Source organism: Hyaena hyaena, unplaced genomic scaffold (assembly GCF_003009895.1).
Source record: "Hyaena hyaena isolate Hyena2069 unplaced genomic scaffold, ASM300989v1 scaffold_446, whole genome shotgun sequence".
Taxonomy (NCBI): domain Eukaryota; kingdom Metazoa; phylum Chordata; class Mammalia; order Carnivora; family Hyaenidae; genus Hyaena; species Hyaena hyaena.
Genome location: NW_024081081.1, coordinates 305,600 through 330,661, shown reverse-complemented (window position 1 = coordinate 330,661; position 25,062 = coordinate 305,600). Strand labels below are relative to the sequence as shown.

General features: G+C 35.9%; 1 pseudogene; it reads left to right on the top strand.

The window, feature by feature from the left end:
• The first annotated feature begins 1,121 nt into the window (after window positions 1-1,121).
• The window catches only part of LOC120246078, a 66,765-nt pseudogene continuing 42,824 nt past the window's right edge, over window positions 1,122-25,062 (top strand).

Below are 25,062 nucleotides of genomic sequence, written 5' to 3'. Positions count from 1 at the left end.
CATGCCCTTGCAAACGGCAAGATTTCGTTCTTTTATATGGCTGAGTAATATTCCAGTGTGTGTGTGTGTGTGTGTGTGTGTGTGTGTGTGTGTCACCTTAATGCATTCAATAATCAATGGACACTGGGCTGTTTCCACAATTCGACTATTGTAGATAATGCTGCTATAAACATTGGGATACATGTATCTCTGAAATAGTATCTTTGTATTCTTTGGGTAAATAACTAGCGGTGTAATTCCTAGATCATAGGGTATTTCTATTTTTAACTATTTGAGGAAACTCCATAGTGTTTTTCCACACTGGCTGTACTAGTTTGCATTCCCACCAACAGTGTAAGAGGGTTCCTCTTTGTCCACATCCTCGCCAACATCTGTCGTTTCTTGTTTGTTGAATTTACCCATTGTGACAGGTGTGAGGTAATATCTCATTGTAGTTTTGATTTGCACTTCCCTGATGCTGAATGATGAGCATCTTTTCAATGTGTCTGTTGGCCATCTGGATGTCTTCTTTGAAGAAATGTTTATTCATGTCTTCTACCCATTTTTAAATTGAATTGGTTGCTTTTTTGGTGTTTGATAAGTTTGCTGTTTTTTTGAAGTTTGAGAAGTTCTTGATATGTTTTCCCTTTATCAGATATGTTGTTTGCAATATCTTCTCCCATTCTGTAGGCTGGCTCTTAGTTTTGTTAGTCTTCCTCACTGTGAAGAAGCTTTTAATTTTGATGAACTTAAATTCGTTTCCCTTGCCTCAGGAGATGTATCTAGAAAGAAGTTGGTCAAAGTTGAAAAAACTAATACCTGTGCTCTTCTTTAGGATTTTTATTGTTTCAGGTCTCACATTTAGATCTTTAAATGTGCTATTTTTGTGTTTGGTTCAAGAAAGTGGTCCAGTTTTATTCTTTTGCATGTTGCCATTCAGTTTTCCCAACACCATTCATTGAAGAGGCTTTTTCCCATTGGATATTCTTTCCTGTTTTGTTGAATATTAATAGACCATATAATTGTGGTTTATTTCTGGGTTTTCTGTTCTGTTCCATTGATCTGTTTGTCTGTTTTTGTGCCAGTACTATACTGTTTTGATCACTATAGTTTTATAATATAACTTGAAGTCTGGAATTGTGATGCCTTCAGCTTTGCTTTTCGTCTTCAAGGTTGTTTGGCTATTCGGGTTTTTTGTGGTCCATACAAATTTTGGGAATGTTAGTTCTATTTCTGTGAAAAACGTGATTGGTGTTTTGGTAGGGATTCCATTGAATGTGTATATTGCTTTGAGTAGTATAGACATTTTTTGTATTTGTTCTTCTAAAATTTTCTATAGTTTTTATCATAGAGATCTTTTATAATTTTGGTTAAGTTTATTCCTAGGTATTTTATGGGTTTTTTTGTACAATTATGAATGGGATCAGTTTATTGATTTCTCTTTCTGTTGCTTCATTGTTGGTGTATAAAAATGCAACTCATTTCTGTACATGATTTTGTACCCTGCGATTTGCTGAATTCATGGATCAGTTCTAGTAGGCTTCTGGTGAGGTCTGCCAGGTTTTCTATGTAGAGTATCATGTCATCTGCGAAAGTGGAAGTTTGACTTCTTCTTTGCCAATTCTGATGCCTTTGATTTCCTTTTGTTGTCTGATGGCTGATGCTAGGACTTCCAGCACTATTTTAAACAACAGTGGTGAGAGTGGACGTCCCTGTCGTGTTCCTGATCTCAGGGGGAAAGCTCTCATTCTTTCCCTGTTGAGGATGATGTTAGCTGAAGGCTTCTCATAGATGGCTTTTATGATGTTTAAATAAGTTCCTTCAATTCTGACTTTCTCGAGGGTCTTTATTAAGAAGAGATGCTTTTTCTGCATCTATCGACAGGACCATATGGTTTTTATCTTTTCTTTTGTTAATGTGATGCATCACTTTGATTGATTTGTGAATATTGAACCAACCCTATAACCCAGGAATGAATCCCACTTGATCTTGGTGGATAATTCTTTTTATGTGCTGTTGAATTTGATTTGCATGTATCTTGTTGAGGATTTCTGCATCCATATTCATCAGGGATACTGGCCCGTAGTTTTCTTTTTTTTGCTGGGTCTCTGTCTGGTTTGGGAATCAAAGTGATGCTGGCTTTGTAGAATGAGTCCGGATGTTTTCCTTCCATTTCTATTTTTTGGAATATCTTGAGAAGAATGGGTATTAACTCTGATTTAAATGTCTGATAGAATTCCCCAGGGAAGCCATCTGGGCAAGGGCTCTTATTTATTGGGAGATTTTTGATAACTGATTCAGTTTCTTCACTAGTTATGGGTCTGTTCAGATTTTCTATCTCTTCCCATGTGAAATTTGGTAGTGAGTGTGTGTTTAGGAATTTGTCCATTTCTTCTAGGTTGTCCAGTTTGTTGGCATATAATTTTTCATAGTATTCCCTGATAGTTGCTTGTATTTCTGAGGGATTGGTTGTAATAAGTCCATTTTCATTCATGATTTTGTCTATTTGGGTGCTCTCTCTTTTCTTTTTGAGAAGCCTGGCTAGAGGTTTGTCAATTTTGTTTATTTTTTCAAAAAACCAACTTTTGGTTCCATTGATCTGTTCAACTGTTTTTTTGTTTTGTTTTGTTTTGTTTTTTTGGTTTTTTGCATTCTGTATTGTTTATTTCTGCCCTGATTTTTTATTATTTTTCTTCTGCTGCTGGGTTTGGGGTGCTCTTGCTCTCCTTCTAGTTCCTTTAGGTATGCTGTTAGATTTTGTATGTGTGCTTTTTCTAGTTTCTTGAAATAGGCCTGGAGTGCAATGTACTTTCCTCTTAGAACTGCCTTTGCCACATCCCAAAGAGTTTGGATTGTTGTATTTTCATTTTTTTCCATATATTTTTAAATTTCTTCTCTAATGCCTGATTGGCCCATTCGTTCTTTTACTCCCATGCTTTTGGAGGTTTTGGTAGCATATTCTTTAACCTCCATGTATTTTTGCTCTTTCCAAAATTTTTTTTTAAATATTTTTATTTATTTCTAGGAGAGAGAGAGACAGCGTGAGCAGGGGAGGGTCAGAGAGAGAGGGAGACACAGACTCCAAATCAGGCTCCAGGCTCTGAGCTGGCTGTCAGCACAGAGCCCGACGCGGGGCTTGAACCCACGAACCGCGAGATCATGACCTAAGCGAAAGTCGGACGCTTAACCGACTAAGCCACCCATGCGCCCCCCCCCAGATATTTTTGTTAGAAAAGCTACATGATATGATTTCAGGGTTTTTGTAATTTATTCAGGCCTGACCTAATATGTGATCTGTTTTGGAGAATGTTCCATGTGTTCTTGAATAGAATATGTATTCTGCTGTTTTAGGATGGAGTGTTCTGAATATATCTCTTCAGTCCCTTTCATCCAATGTGTCATTCAAAGCTATTATTTTCTTGTTGCCTTTTATTTAGATGATATGTCCATTGATGTAAGTGTGGTGTTAATTTTTTTTTTATTTTTGAGAGAGAGAGAGAGACAGGGCATGAGAAGGGGAGAGGCAGAGAGAGACAGAGACAGAGAATTTGAACCAGGCTCCAAGCTCTGAGCTGTCAGCACAGAGCCTGATGTGGGGATCGAACTCATGAGCTGTGAGATCATGACCTGAGTCGAAGTCAAACGCTTAACTGACTGAGCCACCCAGGCGCCCCATTTTTCAACATTTCTAAATGTAACCATTTCAAATTAAAATTTCACATGACAATAAATGCTAATGACTATTGCTCTTAGTTTTCAAATACATTTAGCGTCCTTAATTTTAGTGAAATTTGATTATGATTAGTTCTGTTATACATTCTGAGATTGGAGATAGCAACATATATGTACATATAATTTTGAGACATGTATGATACCATCTATGTTGGTATAAAAGAATAGTTACATTTAAAAATGATGGCATCTGACTTAAGAATTTTAAATTTCTACTAATTAGTTTTTCTGAATACTTTGCTATAGGTCACATATGCCATCAAAATTGACAGGAAAACATATACCCTTCATCTTGAAGTACAGTAAGTGGCTATTCTTCTTTTCATATACTTTTTAGTTTCTTAAAGTTTTACAATCACTACCCTAAATTGAGCCTAAACAGGAGCATGACTATTGTATTTAACATGTTACATTTTTGTGATTCAAGTCAGATTAGAATTTCCAGTCTCCATCTTGAGATTTTAAATGTAATATTGGAGCCAAATGCTAAGTTAATGATGCAAATAATAATGTATAATTAGTTAAATTAAAATTACTGTATGTAACTCCTTGAAATATAACCACAATAGCAATAATTAAAGGAATAACTCTATTTGCCCATGTTTAAATTTGTTCACCTTCATGTCATTTTATGGATTTATGTGTTTTTAAGCGTTTTACTAAATATTATGCCATAATTTTTTCTCATCTCGGTGTAATATATAATTTAATCTCTTAAAGTTCTGTTTCCGGGGTGCCTGGATGGCTTAGTCGGTTAAGCGTCCGACTTTCGCTTAGGTAATGATCTCGCCGTTCGTGGGTTCGAGCCCTGCGTCGGGCTTTGTGCTGACTGCCAGCTCAGAGCTTGGAGGCTATTTCAGAGTCTGTATCTCCCTCTCTCTCTGATCCTCCCCTGCTCACGCTGTCTCTCTCTCTCTCTCTCTCAGAAGTAAATAAAACATTAAAAAAATTTTTTTTAATGTTTGTTTATTGTTTTTGAGGGGGTGAGGAACCGAGAGCGGGGACAAAGGATTATGAAGCAGACTCTGTGCTGATAGCAGAGAGCCTGATGCGGGCCTCAAACTCTTGAACAATGAGATCATGATCCGAGCCTAAGTCAGATATTTAACCAACTGAGCCACCCAGGTGCCTTTCCACCATTTTCTATTCTAAATTTCATCTTTCCCTTAAATAAAAATATAGAAACCTGTGTAAAAAAAGTTTGTTTTTACACAGTTGGAATACTGTTTTGCTGCTAGCAGATGTTATTTAATAATGGTGTTAATTTTTTTACTCTTTGTATGTATTTTAACTTATTCTTTAATAATTAATATTCTGTAGAATGTAATATTGGTAGATAAGAAGTTATTTCAAGGAAGTATCACTCTGAGTACTGCAGTAAACATCCTTGTATGTAAATTCTTATGTAATAGAGATTTTTTTGTAGACTTGATATTAAGAGATGGGTTTCTAGATCAAGAAGTATGAGTAATAGTAATAATATTGATAATAGTAATAACAACAACATCAAAAGTAACAGACATTTAAGGAGCACATGGCATTTGCCAGATGTATTTCTAAGCAATTTGCATGTAAAACTGATTTAATTTTCACAACAACCTTCTTTATTACTCATATTTTGTATTAAGATTTTGAGAGATCTTGTCAGTTTCTGGAAAGAAAGTAGCAGTTTAGATTTTCAAAAGCATGCAATATGTGCTAAAATATTATATTACATCTTCATGTCAATTTGTATTTCCCTAAGTAACCTCTCTAAACAATTATCGGCTATTTGAAGTTTCCTGTTTCCAGTTAAATATTTATTTTTCAGAGCAGTTTTAGGTTCACAGCAAAATTGAGTGAAAGATACAGAGAGTATCTGTATGCCCTGTGCCCCCCCCCTCCTGCACATGTATAGCCTCCCCATTATCAACATGCCCTACATGTTGATACAGTCATTATGTTTGAAGACTCTACATTGACACATCATGATTACCCAAAATCCATAGTTTTTATTAGTCTCAATTTTTCTTTATTGACTTTTTTCTTTTTATTAAAAAGAAAAATTGTGAGAATAATATGTACAATTTGACACACATGCAAGCATTTCATTTGTGTGTTTTTCTAGAAAGCATACATGGCAGGTAATTGTGAAATATGTTATTCCCATGCCCAGATATATTCAGTTCTTTCATTCCCCAGTGCTAATCACATTTATGATACTGACATACACTCTTCTGCCATAATTTTATCATTCATCTGCATGCCTGGAAATTAAGAACCATCATGTTTTCACTATTACTTTAAGTAAATGTAAATGGCACAATACTCTTCTGTATAATTTATTTACCATAATACGGTGGACCACTAATGTGACTCCAAATCTTTACCTTTCCCTGTATCTTCACTCTTTGCCACGTAACTTTGAGTTCCTATCATCAAGAGGTGGACTATATACATCTATCCCGGCCTCCCCACCCCCAACCCTTGGACATGAGTTTATCTATGCAAGGCCGACTTCATGGTATGTGGTCCCCAGGACCCTATGGTTATACATGCCCCGTACTTGGTTTAATTCTTTGCTGTTGCTGCCTTGAGATTCATAATACTTTTGAGCAAGAGACCTCATATTTTCATTTCACAATGGGCCCTGCAAATTATGTAGCCCATTCTGTGGCTATGTGACTTACTTTGGCCCAAAAGATGTTAGCTGACTTGATTCAGTAGAGGTTTGAAAAAGCTCCCTGCTTTCCTGCTCTCCATCTTGTTTGTTTGCCATCCCCACGAGAATATGCGCGGGGCAGCTTGCTGGAAGATGCAGAGAGGTGGAGCACAGCCCAGGTGCCCTAATCATCTCTAGATCAGCCAGCATTCAGCTGAATCCCAGACCATTGGGCAAGCCCGGCCACCATTAGCAGAACTGCTAGGGCTACTCACACTTGACCCCAAGTGTGAGCAATGGATACTTACGATGTTATTGTATGTGGTTCTGGTTTTGAGGCTGTGCTTTTTGTTCAACATTTTACATAATATTAATTTTTGAGATTCATTCGTACTGATGTGTGCAAAGTGAGCTCATGTATTTTAAATACATATGTAATATGTGTAAATCAAGTAAATATATATCATTTATTATTTATTCACCCATATTTATAACAAGAAAAGCTATTTTTTTTTTTACAAATAGTTTATTGTCAAATTATTTTCCACATAACACTCAGTGCTCATCCCCAAAGTGCCCTCTTCCATGCCCATCCCCCCTCCCTCCCACATCCATCAGTCCTCAGTTTTTGTCAGCATTCAAGAGTCTCTCATGGTTTGCCTCTCTCCCTTTCCCCCACCATTTCCGCCCTTCTTCTCCCCCTTGTTCCTCCGTCAAGTTCCTCCTAATCCTCCTATACGTGCAAACATATGGTATTTGTCCTTCTCTGCCTGACTTATTTCGCTCAGCATAACACCCTCAAGGTCCATCCATGTTGCTACACATGGCCAGATTTCATTGTTTCTCATTGCCATGTAGTATTCCATGGTATAGATAAACCACATCTTCTTGATCCATTCGTCTGTTGATGGACACTTAGGCTCTTTCCATGTTTTAGCTATTGTGGAGAGTGCTGCTATGAACATTGGGGTCCATGTGCTCCTATGCCTCAGCATTTCTGTATCTCTTGGGTACATTCCTAGCAGTGCTATTGCTGGGTCATAGGGGAGTTCTGTTGTTAGTTTCCTGAGGAACCTCCACACTGTTTTCCAGAGGGGCTGTGCCAGTTTACATTCCCACCAACAGTGTAGGAGGGTGCCCGTTTCTCCACATCCTCGCCAGCATCTAGAGTTCTCTGATTTGCTCATTTTAGCCACTCTGACTGGTGTGAGGTGGTATCTCAGTGTGGTTTTGATTTGTATTTCCCTGATGAGGAGGGATGCTGAGCATTGTTTCATGTGTCTGTTGGCCATCTGGATGTCCTCTTTGGAGAAGTGTCTGTTCATGTCTTCTGCCCGTTTCTTCACTGGGTTGTTTGTTTTTCGGGCGTGTAGTTGGTGAGTTCCTTATAGATTCTGGATATGAACCCTTTATCTGATATGTCATTTGCAACTATCTTTTCCCATTCCGTTGGTTGCCTATTAATTTTCTGGGTTGTTTCCTTGGCTGTGCAGAAGCTTTTAATCTTGATGAGGTCCCAACAGTTTATTTTTGCTCTTGATTCCCTTGCTTTTGGGGATGTGTCAAGTAAGAAGTTGCTGCGGTGGAGGTCAAGGAGGTTGTTTCCTGCTATAACAAGAAAAGCTATTTGTGGATGTCCTTGACCATGACTTCCTGGGCACCAGTGAAATTGATGGGTTACAAATGATATAATTCTCAAGAGTGCTATATGCTATCAATTTTTATTTCAGAGGGTTTATAACAGTTTTCACTCACACCTGTAATTCAAAAGCATTTCTGTTCTCTACATGCTCAATGAAATGAGTATATTTACTAATTTATGTTTTGAATTAATGGATAAGAAATGCTTTTGTGTTGTGTTTTAATGTGTGCTAATGCTTTATTCTGACTTAATTAATGCTTTTAACATGTTTTAGTTATTTAAGTGTATTGTTTCAAATGTTCAGAAATTCTAATTGAATTTCTTCTCCTGTATTTTGTTTTTTCTTTGGAGTTTTTTGTTTTAATCATTTGTTTTGAGTTATTTTCAATCTATGGCTTATCTCTCTTTTTTCCTCTCCATGACCAGTTTGTGGGAATTTTTGTTTACTGTAAATATTAACCCTTTAACTATTCTATACATTGCAAATATGCCACCCAGACTATTGTTTCTTTCCCCCCATGTTTATGGAATTCATTGCTAAAAAATTAAATTCTTATGTAATCACTGTATTCATATTTTATAGGTTTTCAGATTTCTCTCATGTTTCTCATATTCTGAACTTGTATCATAATATTCTTACAGCATTAAACATATTTTATACTTAACATGTAAATCTAATGGTATCAGTATCTTAACAACTCTATTTTATTTTCCAAGCTTTGTCACTGTTTCTTTTATTTGCAATTTTTTTGCTGACTCGGGTATTGCTTAGTTAGTACACTTGCAGGTTAGTTTTTTTAGGTAGGGTATGCAGATGGCATGTTTTCTGGATCTGTGCGTATCTTCAAATGTCCCTTTTGTTCTAAATTGGATAGGCTCTTGGCAGTGTATAGAATTTGTGAGTCCTATTACTTTGCTATTTTTGTAATTTGCTATGGTTCATCGTAAGTCAGTTTTCCAGTATGTTTTGTGCACATGTGAGTGCATGTGCATGTATGCATGTAAGATGGGACATTAATCCTCCCTAACATATGGCATAGCCCTTACTTTTCCATTTTAGTTTTAAGTCACTATGCATTTTTAAAAATTTAAAAATTTTAATCTATGTTTTTTCATCCCGGGTCATATGGATTTGCCCTCTTTTGTATAGTTTTTCCTCCAACCAATTTCAAATCTTTATTTTGGCTATCCTTTTTACTAGCAAAATTTGTTGTCTTTATTGGCTAGGTTTCAAATTCTCAGCAGACAAATTACCTTTGGCACATTTGTTGAGTTATTTAACTGTCATCATTGTAGTTTGAGTGTCTTTTTCTTTGCCTGAAATGATCTCCTTTGAAAGCTTATTAACTTGTTAACTTTTCTTTAAACAATCATTTTCTTTGATCAATTTCTTCATTCAACTTCATTAGGAACTTGCTTTTAAGTTTTGCCTTTTTCTCTTCTGTTGTTCATTTTCCTTACATTGGATAGTGTTTTTCCTTGAATGGTCATTTGTATTTCTGTTACTTCACTAAGGCAGACTTTTTTGTTGATTTGTGTTGAAGCAAAAGAATACATTTTTACTCAGGATGAATAAACTTGCAAACTCAACTTTTATCCTTTTAATTATCCTTGTCAGAAATCGGTTTAATTTCCTTTTCCTGGGAAATGATTCTGGATTTCCATTTCCACCACCTCCATTTACATACTTAGTTACTAAAATGAGGCTCTGCCCTTGTGCCAGAATTCATATTCTAGGTACTTGGTTTAAACCAACCCAGGCCATTGGCATGTCCTTGAATATATGTGCAATATGAGCTGATAAATATCAGTCTTTTGTCTGGGAAGCCCTCTGATTTTCTTATTTGAATTAAGGAAAAGGGAAAGCTGTGAGGAACGAGAGATGATAAAGCAGGTGTGGAAAGAGACGTAGGGGTGAAAGTACTCACTCCATGAAAGCCTCTAGTCATTCCTTGCTTCTGCTCTTGATCTGCCCCTTGATATTTGGAATCCTTGAGAAACCCCAGATCTCCCAGCAATTCATAATAGCGTCAAATTTTTCCATAAGAATCACTATCTTCTCTTTAAGAAAATTACACTTCAGTACCATTTAAGTGAGATTTGTCTATAGAGATCATTTAGCTTATTAAATTTGAGCAAAACACTGGTCTCCACTTCTAAACAAAGTCTTTAAGAACTATTGTTTGCTTCTACAATTTCTCTTCTCCTGCTATAAGAAAGGCGTGTTCCGGGAGGTAGGAGGGATGTCTTTCCCAGGTTCTAGAATAAAAGCAGTGTGGAGCTGACTCTGCAATAAATTTGTAAAGAACAATCATTGTTGTTTTAAGGCATTGAGAATTCTGGGGTTGTTTTTACCAAATCATAATTTCATAGAAACTAACAGGAAAAGCGTATATATATATATATATATATATATATATATATATAATCAATCCATGGCTACTTGTTAGAATACTAACATTTATGCCATGAGATTTATTGATCATTGAATCTAAATGAAAACTTGGCCATGGGAATCTGGAGGTCCTGGTTTCTATTGTATAAATCTATATCATTACTGATATGATTATACTGCTTATTATTTTTTCTTATATATGCAATACACTGTAAGAAAGAAAACTAGATAATTGAGAGGAAAGTCCATTTAATTTTTGGATATTTGAGCTTATAAAATTGAAAGTAAATTGTTTAATTTCAGGATTCAATTTTTGTTAATATTACTATTACAATGAAGTGTTATTACTTTGGTTGAATTAGGTAATTTTTAGACCCTCATTTTCTGGTGTATGCATACAACAAATCAGGAACATTGTATCTAGATCCTTCATTTACAAAGGTAAGCTTTGCTTTATGCTGTGTAGATTTACAGTTTTTTATACAGCTAAGGTGCCATTGGTGGGAAGAAAAAGGATGTTTTCTACCCCAGAGAATTATTGGGCAAACAGATAAGAAGCCCAAATATGTGGCAATTACAATGAAGGCAGATTGAGTAGAACAACTACTTTCCAAATTTGGAACTCAGGAATCCTTTATCCAAAAAGGTTGTTTACACTATCAGAAGTATTAGCAGTGATCTGAGAAAGGAAGTGGATTAAGGAGCTGAGAATAAGAAACCCTAAAACAATTGAGATTTTGTAGGTCCTGTGCATTGGAGAAAATAGTGGGAATTGCTTTATGGAAAGACCTTATAGAAAGAATTGCCTTATAGAAAGGGAAAGTGAGGATGCAAAACCATATTGGGTACAGAATCTGAATAGGTTCACATGTGAAACACAGGAGTTTGCATTGTTCTGGAAATGCCAGTAGGAGTGAAGAGATTTTAAGTATGTGACAAAGTTAGCTTTAGTCTGTGAGGTATTTATTTTGTGAGAACAGGTGATTGGGAAGAAGTAAATGCAAGTGAAAGGTCAGATTCTTTTTCTACATTGCAGTTGAAAGGTAATGAAATTAAAAATAATTAGTACATTGTCTTTTTCACCATCTTCAAGTAGAAAGCTGAACAAAATACATGAGACTCCTGTTTTGAGACATCAGACAACAGGCTGATCAGGAATTTTCTCTCTCTGAGAGAAAAGAAAGCCCACATGGTGAGTTACATTCAATTTGGCCCTCTGACTGAGGATAAAGTCTTAACAAGAGCCTAGGGAGTTGGAATCAAGCAGAACTAAAAGAATTTGGAGTTCAGAGCTGCTGAAGCATCTGGAACTGACATGACACAGGACCAGAGAAGGGGGCCATCAGATGTATGATTTTCTGTAGGGAGGGGAGTTGTCCTTATGTCCTTGACTTAAGATCAGGCTGCCTATGTGCTGGGTAAAACTCTACTGAAGGGCAGAGAATCAAGTGGAGATAATACTAACCATCAGTGTTGGGAGATGTGGGATTTTCAGCCTGGACAGAGTAGGGTGATTTTGCTGACACCCAGACATTCAGCTGAGACCAGAAAGGCTAATTTTTAGGAGGACAAATCAAGCTCTAGAGTAAGAGGTACCCTTATCACCCCAGTTCCCTACCGAAGGCCTAAAATTCAACAAGAGGATTAAGGAAGATTTCCATTAAATTAATTGCCTTCCAATACAAAATGCAATATTCTGTAAAGGGTTAAAACATAGTAGATGAAGGAAGTAATGCAGATAAGGATAGAAATCAATGAGATAAAAAAATGAAAAAGAATAGAAAAAAATTAAGTCCTGAATTTAGTTCTTTAAAAGGACTGACGGGGCGCCTGGGTGGCTCAGTCGATTAAGCTTCTGACCTTAGTTCAGGTCATGATCTCATGGTTCGTGAGTTCGAACCCTGCATCAGGCTCTGTGCTAACAGCTAGCTCAGAGCCTGAAGCCTGCTTCCGATTCTGTATCTCCCTCTCTCTCTGACCCTCTCCTGCTCACGCTGTCTCTCTCTCTTTCTCAGAAATAAATAAAACATTAAGAAATTTTTTAAATAAAAAAAAAGGACTGACAACATTAATAGCCCCTAATAACGCAAAACTAGCACAAAATCAAATTCCATCAACATTAGAGATAAAAGGATATGATTAATTATACAGAAAATAAGATGATATTTGAGGGTATTATGAAAACCTTATGCTGATACATTTGATAATTTAGATGAAATAGACAGTTTTCTTGAACAGGACAATTTACCAAAACTGAGTGAAAAAATCATAGAAAATCTCAATCACTTTAAATCTATTTAAAAATTGAATTTCTAAACAACTACATTTCCACACCAGGTTTAGATGTTTTCACACTTTACCTATTGAGAGATATTCTGATTTTTTCCAATTTAGCTATTAAAAATAATGTATCTATGAACATTCATGTGCAGTTTGTTGTGTGGATATAATTTTTTATTACCCTGGAATACATGTTCAGGAATATGATCGCCAGATCATATGGTAAGTTTAAATTTATTTTTAAGAAGAAATTACTTAACTGATTTTCAGAACAGCTCTACCATTTTACATTTACACTGTCAATGTATGAGAGATAAAGATTGCATTTTTGTCACCTTTGGTATTAACACATTAAAAAAAATTACCCATTGTGATAGATGTATAGTGATTATCTTATGTAATTTTGATTTGTATTTTCCTAATCATCAGTGATGTTGAACATATTTTCGTGTACTTATTTGTCACCTTCTGTGAAATGTCTATTAATGTCTTTTACCCCTTTTTAAATTGGATTGGTTGATTTTTACTCTTGATTTTTGAGCAATATATATATTCTAAATACAAGTCTTTTGTCAGATGTGTAGTTTGCCAACATTTATTCTCAGCCTGTAATTTGTCTTTACATCCTGTTCATAAGGCATCTCATTGGTCAGAAGTTTTTAATTTTTATGAGAGCTAATTTATCAACTGTCCCTTTTTAGAATGGTGGTTTAGCTATCAAGTGTAAGACCTCCATATATCCCTGGTTCTTGAATATTTTGCTTTTCTTTCCTAAAAAATTTTATAGTTTTATTTACATGTATGTTCACTTTTATGTAGCTTTCTGTCAGGTATGGGATTTGAATCAAGTTCCATTCTTTTGGCTGAGATCGGCCATTGAATTGTTCTTGTATCTTTGTCAAAAAGTCAGTGGGGCATATTTTTGTGGGTATATTTCTGGGTTCTTCATTCTGTTCAGTTCTTTCATGTGTCTGTACTTCTGCCACTATCATGCTGTCTTTAGTTTACCTGCATCTTAAACATTTATGTAGCCTATCCCACTTTATTCTCATTTTTTAAGATTGTAAATTTAAGATTTTTAGACTGTTCTAGATATTTTTATTTTTCATGTAAACTTTAGACAAAACCACTCTATGTATACAAACCGTTTTGCTAGAATTATGATAGGTATTATGTCAAACCTATAGATCAGTTTGGGGGCAGTTGACATCTTTAACTATGTTAAGTCTTACGGTCCATGAATGCAGTGAGTCTCTCTACTTAATTTGGTCTTTTTTAAAGTATCTTCTAGTAGTGTTTTATAATTTTGGCATTCAGATTCTGTATGTGTTTTTTTCGGCTTATATCAAAGAATTTCAATTTCTTTGATGCAATTGTAAATGGTGTTGTATTTCAATTTGTTTTTGTATATTTGTTATTTAGAAATGCCTTTTGTTCTTTTGATTTTAAAACCTACAACATTGCTGAAGTTACATTTTAATTCTATGATGGATTTTTGTTTTGTTTTCATTTTTTTGGTAGAGTCTTTGAGATTCTCTACATAGACCTGTCATTTACAAACATGATAAAACCATTCTTCTTTTGTTTTATGAGTATTTTTATGATATAAATCTTCTATCCTTTTAATTTCAGTCTACCTATGTTATTATGTTTGAAGTAAATTTCCTATAGAGAATATATATTTAGTTGGGCCACAGTGAGGGCTTTTTCTCCCATCTATCCTAGCAGTTAGTATTTTATTTGGTGTTTATATGCTCATATACTTAAAGTAATTATTTATATCTTAGGGATTTTGTTTGCCATAGTTTACATATATATTTGTTTCTTTTTTTCTTTGTTTCTCATTTTTTTGTTCCTCTCTTACTGCCTTCTTCTGTGTTACTTGAACATCATGATTTATTTATAGAGTTTTAAAGTATTTTCCTTATTAAAATTTTCTTACATTTGCTCTAGATATTACAATATACACATATAACTTATAATAGTCTACTCTTGTGGAATATTTATTACTTCGAGTGAATTAGTAAAATTATTTCTATGTAGGTTCCTTTAGCCTCTACATTTTTAAGCTATCTTAGGCATCGCATGATATTATATGATTTATGATTTAAGAAACTCATGAGGGAAACGATAGCCCATTATATTTACCACTCTTTTATCTGTTCTATTTTCCCAAATTCTTGAATTCCATATCTTTTTGTGACATTAGCTTTTGTTTTTGGAATTTCTTTCTGCTATTCTTTAAGGGTATGTGTGCCAGTAATAAAATCTCCTGCTTTTCTCTTGTCAGAGAAAGACTCTCTTTTTCATTCACTCTTAAAGGACAAATTTGCCAGATATAGAGTTCATGTTTGACTAGTTTTCTTTTTTTTCCTTTTTCTTTTTTTATTTCAGTTGTAAAAACTGTCATCCAAATTGGTGTTCCCCTATACGTTGTGACTTTGCTCTCTGGTTACTTGCAGATATTTTTATTGGTTTTGTTCATTGTTAATTATGATGTTTCTGTGAGTCATTTTGGTTCCATTACCTTTGCATTTTGCTCATCTCACAGAATCCAAGTGTTTATGCCAGTTGTTAATTTTGTGAAATTTTCAGCAATATTTCATTTTCTTAATATATATATGTAAATTATGTAGTGAAAAATACTTAATGTGCGTTCTATGCTCTTAACAAATCTTAGTTATACATTACAGTTTTAATGACTATAAATATGATGGTTTATAGAAGATGGTAGAACTTATTCATCTTGCTTGACTGAAACTTTTTTTAAAGTTTATTTATTTACTTTGAGAGAGAAAGCGAGAGTGTGCAAGTTGGGGAGGGGCAGAGAGAGAGAGAGAGAAAACCCCAATCAGGCTCTGTGCTGTCAGTGCAGAGCCCTCATGAACTGTGAGATCATGACCTGAGGTAACATCAAAAGTTGGACACTTAACCTTCTGCGCCACCCAGAGATCCCTTGACTGAAAGTTTACACTCACTTGTTAGTAACTGTCCATTTCCACCTTTCATCAGTCACTGGAAAACACCATTCCAGTCTTTGGGGGTATGAATTTTAATATTTTAAATATTTCGTATAAAAGGAATCATAATATTTGTCTTCCTGTAACTGGCTTATTTCCCTTAGGAGAATGTCCTTGAGGTCCATATATGTTGCATATATTACAGAATTTACTTTAAGGCTGAATATTATTCCATTGGATGTATGTACCATATTTTAAAAAATCTACCTATCTATTGGTGGACCTTTAGGTAGTTTCTGCATCTTATCTCTTTTGGAGAGTACTGCAATAAATACAGGAATATCAATGTCTCCTCATGATCCTGGTTTCAGTTCTTTTGAATAAATACACAGAAATGACATCACTGGATCATATGCTAATTCTACTTTTAATTTAAAACATTTTTTTAAATTAAATTTTTTATTTTTGAGTGGAAGGGGGAGGATCAGAGAGAAAGGGAGACACAATACCTGAAACAGGCTCCAGGCTCTGAGCTATCAGCACAGACCCTGATGCAGGGCTCGAACTCACAATACTTGAGATTATGACCTAAGCTGAAGTCAGACACTTAACTGACTGAGCAATCAGGCTCCCCTCTACCTTTAATTTTTAGAGGAAACTTCACTCAGTTTTCTATAGCAACTGTACCGTATTGGTTTCCTACCATATTTCTCCACGTTTGCCAATATTTGTCTATGTTTACATGATCATAGCCATCCTAACAGGTGTGTGGTGTTATCTCATTGTGGTGTTCACTTGTATTTCCCTAATAACTAGTGCTACTGGGTACATGTTCATATATCTGTTGGCCATTTGTATGTCTTCTTTGGGAAAATGTCTATTCAACAATTTTAACAATGTTAAGCCTTCCAATCCATGGACATGGAATGTCTTTCCATTTGTTTGTGTCTTGTTTAATTTCTTTCATCAATACTTTTAATTTTCAGAGTACAAGTATTTAACCTTAAATTTATTCCTAGGTATTTTATTGGTTTTGAGTGTGTGTGTGCCATTTCAAACAAAATTATTTTCTCAATTTTCCTTTTGGATAGGAAGATTTATTTTGTGTGTTGATTTTGTATCCTGCAACTTTACTGAATTTCGTGTGTGTGTGTTTGTGTGTGTGTGTAAAATTTTAGGTTTTCTATATATGAGTGCAAACAAATACAGTTTTTCTTCTTCCCTTCTGATTTGGATGCCTTTTATTTCATTTTCTTATCTACTTGCTCTGGCTAGAACTTTCTGTCCTAGGTTGCATAGAACTGGTGAGACTGACCATCCTTGCTTTGTTCCTGACCTTAGAGGAAAAGCTTTCAATTTTTCACTGTTGAATACAATGTTAATTTCAAAAATAGCCTTTCATTAATAGCCTTTTATTATTTTGAGGTTAATTTCCTTCTATTCCTGGTTTGTTGAGTTGTTATGAAAGTATGTTGAATTTTTCAAATTCTTTCTCTGACTATATTCAGATGATCATGTGATTTTATCCTCTATACTGTTAATGCAGTTTATCACATTAATTGATTTTTTGTGCATTAAACCATATTAGCACTGCAGGGATAATCTAACTTGGCCTAGATGTATAATCATTTTACATTTTTTTGGATTACATTGGATTTCATTCTGGCATTTTGTTGAGAATTTGCATCTGTATTTATGAGGGCTTATTGACCTGTGGTTTTCTTGTGGACTGTATGTGTGGCTTTTAAATCAGTGCAATGGTGGCCTTGTAAAATAGTTTGGAAATGTTTCCTCCTGTTTAATTTTTTGGGAGAGTGTGGGAAAGATTGCTGTAATTCTTAAGTGTTTGGGAGAGTTCATCAGCGAAGTCATTTGGTTTTAGGCTTCTCTTTGTTAGGAAGTTTTTGATTATTGATTTGGAGTCCAAACTAGTTATGGGTCTGTTCAGTTTTTCTGTTTCTTCATGATTTGGTCTTGGTAGATCATAAGTTACCAAGAACGTGTCCATTTTCTATGATATCAAGTTGTTGGTGTATAACTATTAATAGTATTTCCTTTTGATCTTTGGTTTCATTTCTGATTTTATATATTTGTATTTTCTCTTCTTTTCTTAATCTACCTGGAGGGTTGTCGATTTTGTTTATCAAGTTGTTCAAAGAAGCAACTCTTAGTTTCATTATTTTTCTATCTTCTTTTTTTTTTTTTACTTTCTATTTTCTCAAGTACAGCTAGTATCCTTATTACCATTTTTTGTTTTGTTTTGTTTTGTTTTGTTTTAATTCTGGTTCAGGCATCTTACTTATATCAGTTATCCCTGGCCATTACTCCTTCCTGTTCTTTCTTTTGGGGTCAATTCCTCCATCTTGTCATTTTTTCTAGGTCACTGTTTGTTTGGTGATTGTTAGGAAAGCCTGTTATATTCCTGCTCTTGAGAACAGTGGCTGTATTAAGAAGAGGTCCTATGCTTTCTTGCGTCTGGTGCTTCAGGACGTTCAGAGTGTGCACTCTGCTGTTGTGCTTTGGCCACTTCTTCCCTCAGGTCAATCGTCTGCAGAGTTTCTCCTTGCCTGCAGTAGGGGCGTTTGGACCTCATCCACTGTGTGGCAAGTTTTAAGTGTGTTTGGTATGCTTGTAAAAAGAAACTAGATTCTATTGCTCCTAGACCTGAAGCTTTGCAGCACTCTATGGTCAGTAGATTTGGTGTGTGCAAGGTGATTGTGCTGGTCTTCTGGGCAAAATATGCAGACTTGCCCTAGTGGAGATGTGTCTGCAGGGTGCAGTGGGATGGGACTTGGTGTAAGCAGGCTATGGCATCCACTGCGAGGTGCTGTGTTGCTCACTGACCTGGTCAATGCTTTTGGGTGTGGGGGAAAATGGCTTCACTCTACTCTCTAGTCCTTGGAGTGGGTTTTTTGTTCCTGCCTTCTTTGGGAAGCCCTCACAGAAGAGTAAACAATCACCCCCTTTGTGTCCCTGGCCTCTGCCACATCCTTGCCTTCACCCTGTCTGTGTCTGAGCTGTCTGCCTGCCAGGTGGCGCAGTATTCCTGTGTTTTATCTCAGGTGTGTATCTGGTTTTCAAAACTTCAAATTTTAGGGAACTGTGTGGCACAGATCCACACTGATCCCCTGAGGGAGGGTCTCATCACACTGTGGGTAGTGCTAGTTTGCCCCAGAAAGGGAGTTGCATGATTCTGCAGTGGTTTAGAATTTATGGTGAAGCATAACAAAAAGCCGGCACCAGGTTTTGCTGCCTTCAGCTGATGTCTCTGTTCCTGTGCTATTCAACAGGGCAGTATATTGGCACTGCCAGTTCTTTTGTCCCCAGAGAGGCAAAGCCACCCCTCCCAAGTGCACTCCAAGAAGGGGAACTGTTTCTCCCTATGCGACCCAGGGGATCCTCAGCCCATGCTTTCCATTCCAGGTCTCTGTCTTCCATCCCCACTGGATCACTACTGTTTCTCAGGCATGACCCCAGTGATGTCAGGCACTTCTAATACTTCCGACTTTGCACTCTGCTATTTATACAAGCTTGTGCCATTCAAACTTCTCTCCCTTTTCTAGTCAATGGTTTTGGAGAGGAGTTTTTATTGTGCAGTTTCCTGTGTGCTCGCTTGCTCGCTCGCTCTCTCTCTCTCATGATCAGGGCTCCCTCCCCTTTGCAGCACCTGCAGTTCTTTTCTCCCCCAAATCAACTCTCCACACCTCCTACCTTCCACAATGTGGCTGTTTTTCTCCCTCTAGATGTGCAGTTTGTTCTCTCAAATTGAGTTCTTGGGTGTTCAGAATGATTTGTTGTTTATATGGCTGTGTTTGAGGTATGAGGCAAGCTGAGTCCCATTATTCCTCCAGGACCTTAATTCCTTCCTCTGTTAAGTACTTTAAAAAAAATTTCCTGCCTCTTTTTTTTGCAATTCTCAATTTGTTCATGCATTGTTCTCTACTTGGGTGAACATTTTAAATGTTCTGTGAGGTAAATTATTTAATTTTATTTAATTAGCGTCAATTTCTGGAGCTATCTCTTTCCCTTGTTTGAAATTTCTTTTCCTGATTACTCATTTTATTTGACTCTCTGTTTTGGTATGTTTTCATTAGACAAAAGTAGTTGCTTTGCCCAGTCTTCACTAACTGGCCTTGTACAGAAAAGTATCTCAACAAGTCACCCTGGCCAATCATTTTGGGGGCCTCTATCAAATCTTTTTCTCTCCAGGGGAAACTTGCATCTGTGTCTTTTTTCTGCTCTTTCCTCCTGCGTTGAGGAGAGAGGATTAGTAGCATATACCCTCACAAGCTGCTGCCTCTACACTCACCCCGGCAACTATATTGTGCTTGGTCCATCTGTGTTCCAGGTTGGTGAGGAAGATGCTAGTTCTTTTGGCAGTTTTGAAGTAGGAAAACTGCATGCATGGATCAACTTATTCCTTCCTCAAGGAGAAACAGAGCTGGCATCTTTTTGTACATCTATTCTGTGCTTAGTGGGATCATGGGGGAGAAACCCATGATGTTTCTAGATAATCGATAGTCTTTATCTAGAGTCTACTACGTCTCTGTCTCCATTGTTGCCTGGATGGCTAGATTGTGCTGAACCTATTAGAGCTCCAAGACAGGTTAAATAGGTTCTAGTTCTTTAGATAGCCCCTTTGGAAAAAGTGGGGCACTAGACATGTGGACAAACCCTTTTCATGCTCTGGGTTAGGCTGGGAACTAGAGGCCCTTTTCGTGATCATATAGCAGTGCTCCGGGGCAGTGTCCTTATTGAAAGGGTATACCACATCTCCATATTAGTTTTGTTGAGTCTGGTTTTGCATTCTCCCAAAGTGTGCAGGGGCTTTTTAATTAGTTTCTGATTTCTTAGAAAAGAAATTTGACTATGAATTGTTGCTGTATGAGTTTGTTTTTGAAGGGATAGGGGACCCAAGATTTCCTACTCTACCATCTTCATGACCAGAATTTTAGCCTTTATTTCTTTGAATACTTTTCAGGCCTATATTCTTTCTGTTCTTTTTCTCAGATTCTGACATTTTCCTTAGATCTTTTGTTATCATTCCATGGGCCCTTGAGGCTCTGTTTATTTTCTTAGTTCATTTTTCTCTGTTCTATATATTGAATAAATTCTACTGATCTGTTCTCAGGTTCACTGATTCTATCTCTTGCCATCTCCACTTTACTTATCAGCCTATCAAATATGTTTTTTGTAGATTTGTTTATTCTATTTTTTAGTTCTAATATTTTTTATCTGTTGTTATGGCTTCCATTTATTTTCTGATATTTTCTGTTCTTTAATTAATTTTTCAAGACTATTTGTAATTGTTTACTCATGCAATACTATCACAGCTACTTTAAAATGTTCATTAGTTCCAACATGTGGCTCATCTCAGTACTGCTATCAGTTGGTTTCGCTTCCCTGTTCTTGTGATTTTCTTGGTCCTTGGTGTAGTGTGTCAATTTTGGTTGTATCCTTGACATTCAAAGCTATTATTAAAACACAGTAATCCAGGTTAAGTTTAGATTTAGTGTGGTTTGTTGTACCAATGACAGTTTCACTTTTTGGCATGCTTTTAATGTTATTCTACTGTGATTCATTCTTCTGGCTCTTTTCAAGCTCCTACTGGATCTCTGCTGATACAGCCCATAGTGGTAAAAGGTACTTTCCTGGGCCACTTTGTATTATTACTAGGTGGGGTTGGGTGATGAGGGTCCCATGGAATACAGAGCATTTACTCTGGCTCTTCTCTAGTGTTGTCAGTGTGCTTCTTCTTCTTTGGGGGCGTCTGGGTGGCTCAGTCAGTTAGGCGCCTAACTGTGGCTCTGGGTCTTCGTTTCGTGATTCGTGGGTTCAGACCCAGTGTTGGGCTCTGTACTGACAGCTCTGAGCCTGGGGCCTGCTTCAGATTCTGTGTTTCTCTCTCTCTGCCCCTCCCCTGCTTGTGCTGTGTGTGTGTATCTCTCTCTCTCTTAAAAATAAATAAACATTAAAAAAATTTTATATAAAGATTTTTTTGTGTTTCTTATATAATTTATAAATATAGATGTGATATAAAAAGGAAGGACTTTTTTTTTTTTCCCAAAAGCTGCACCATTTATCAGATATCTGAGGGAGATATGGTCATGTGATAACTGGTTCATCTTGAAATAAAAGCATTTGAAGAGTTTAAGTGCTGGTAAGTGTAGCATGGATTAAAGAGGTCGATTTTCAGGGTGCCTGGGTGGCTCAGTTGGTTAAGCTGCCTACTTTGGCTCAGGTCATGTAATTCGCAAGGTTGGTGGGTTTGAGCCCCTCAGTGGACTCAGAGCTGACAGCTCAGAGCCCAGAGCCTGCCTCAGTTCTGTGTCTCTGGCTCTATGCCCCTCCCCTGTTCACGCTCTGTCTCTCTCTCACAAAAATAAATATTAAAAAAAAAAAATTAGAAAACAAAGGAGGTAGATTTTCTTCATTGTGTAACCATTAATGGCAATGTCTACCTTTCTGTCTCAAACAATGTTAACATCAATACTATAATTATCACCTCAGTCATCTTCTGAATTCCTCCAAAGTGATTGCGTTGGCTCACTAAATTCTTAAATCTCCTAATTTCTGTCCTTGTATCTATGGGATCTCCATTTATTTTAACTTTCCACTTCATAGAATTTAATTAATAATAAGCCTTGATCTGTTGTTATAATTAGCTTTTTGCTATTCTTTTAGTCATGTTTGGTAAGATAATCACTGAATTTTGTTGTGACTGCTTTCATATACTTATAAATGGAGATAATTTTGAATATTTCACATTTGCTTGAGAAGATGTAAACTAACTGGAATAAAATTCTATATAACTTGATTACATTATAATTTTTAAGTGAGTGACTGAAATCTGTATTTTTATTGGTTTTGTTTGCCAGAATTCTCAGTACTTAAGAAGTAATATTAAAAAATAAAAATAAAAAAAATAAAAAAAAAGAAGTAATATTAATACCTCCAACTACAGAGTTGGATTTGCCTAATTCTCACTAAAATTTACTTAATTCATGCTTTTTATGTTTTGTAGCTTTTTATATGGTGCAAACATATTTACAATGTTTATATCTTCCTAGAAATTTAACATTTTTTCCTTTAAATACTGACTCTGTTGGGGCACCTGTGTGGCTCAGTCTTAAGCGTCTGACTTTGGCTCAGGTCATGATCTCACGGTTCGTGGGTTCCAGCCCTGCGTCGGGCTCTGTGCTGACTGCCAGCTCAGAGCCTGGAACCTGTTTCAGTCTGTGACTCCCTCTCTCTCTGACCCTCCCCCACTCCGTTCACGCTCTCTCTCTCTCAGAAATAAATAAAAAATTAAAAAAAAATACTGACTGTTTACCACTCATGTTTCTTTTGGTTTTAAAGTCTCTCTAGTGTGGCATACATCTGTATCTGTACACATGCTAACTTTCTTTAATTGGTATTTCCTTTATGCTTTTCCATTTACATTTAGTTTTTCTGTACTATTAAGTTCAATTATCTATGTTAGGTTTTAATTTATTATTCACTCTGTCTTTGATTTATAAGATTATCCCCTTAAAAATTATTATTACTTGTTGAATATTGTCTTAATTAACTAAAGACCATACTTTTTTCAGATTTCCTTTGTTTTTACCTAATGACATCTTTCTGTCCCAGTATCTCACCTAGGATACTTCACTACATGTAGCTGTTATGACTTCTTATGGTTCTCTAGACTACATATTATTTATAACTTTAGTTGTTTCAAAATGTTTATATATTTCCTCTGTTCATTTTGCCACATTTGTTTTCAACCGAGTTTTTAAGATTTCTTTTGATCTATATGTTTTGTTTTTCTTTCTTCCACTATTTCTTTCAGTGATTCAGTGAATATGTACTTTCAATTTCCCCGTAGTGATTATATTTACATTTTTTACCATATATATTTGATGTTTAACCATATCTAGACCACATTACCCCAAAATAACAGGATTTACAACTGTTAGAAAAAGCTCACTGACCCAATCAAATGAGGGACATGGAGACTTGAGCACAGGAGGCAAGGCTTTAATCAATGCTTTTGCAAGAGCTGGTGTCTGATGGACAGGCACACTCAGGGCAATTACAGCGAGGCAATTTATCTCCTAGTGCACATGTCCCTCCGCTGGCTCCTCATTGGCTGAGTACTACAGAGGTTATAACCTTACCTGGATGTTTCTATGCCCACATTAAGGCAAAAAGTAGTCTGATTGGAACAAATATACATTTCCTGAGGTGATGCAGAGATATTCCATCACTCCTTTGTTCTTTGGTGCATGCTCTATGTAAAGCCTGTGAAAAGGAATAAGCCAGCAAAATGGAGAGGGGAAGAAGAACCAGGAAGTGAAGTGTCCAAGGTTTTGGGACTCCATTATGGTGGGGGGGGGTTCATATATATTTCCGAAAGGTTATAAACTTTCTGTTAACTAGTCAGCACAGCTTTTATTTGGTATTTCTGAAAATGAATCATCTCGCTTCTCACAACAACCCAATAACTCTCATGACATTTTTATAAAATAGTTAATTTGTCGTCTTTATTCTTTATGTTAGAAAGTACTCCAAAGATTTTATTCAGAAAACAGTTGCTTCATTTTCCCTGCCAGTCCTTTTGTTTATTAAGGGTTTTTTGGTTTTGTTTTTTGTTTTTTTGCATGTGAAAGTTTCTTTCTCAAATAATGTCCTTTTGAATTATATCCTTTTCCTTAAAATATACTTTAGGACAGTTCTCTTGATAGGACAATTCACTGCCCACTTTTGTTTATCAAAAAAAAATTATGTCATACTCATCATTTCACTGTAATATATAATACACATGAATTATGAATGAAGAGTGTAACAAACATACTTAAAACACACCTAAATAATTTACATCCAGGTCAAAACAAACCTTATTTCTGCCAAAGGAGTTCTTTGTATGTCTCTTCTCAATCACATGCCCCTTCCTTCCAATCATCATTTATAATTTAATGGTGATCATTTCATTGCTTTACTACTTTTCAACCGTTTTACTTCTATGTTTCCATGCTTACACAATATACTTTGGTTGACTGCTCCCTACGTTTATATAGCAACCATATGGCTTATATCATTTTGTCACTTAGCCTTTCACTCAATATTACACTTGCAAAGTTCATCTGTTTTTGAGTGTAGCTTAGTCCAATTGTTTTCATTGCTTTTAGTATTAATTTTATTAATATTATAGTTTGTTTATCCTATGCCAATGAAAATGTAAGTTTCAGTTTTTTACTGTTAAGATTCATGCAGTTAATGACTTTCCTTGCACATGTCTCCTGCTGCACATGTGCCTGCATTGCTCTAGGCTGTGCACCAGTAGGCGAATATGCTATGTCCTGAGGGGTTTTTGTATATATTCTTTGAATCGAGGGTATCTGACTTACTTTGGGTTTTCTTTTTTTTTTAATTTTTTAAATATATTTTT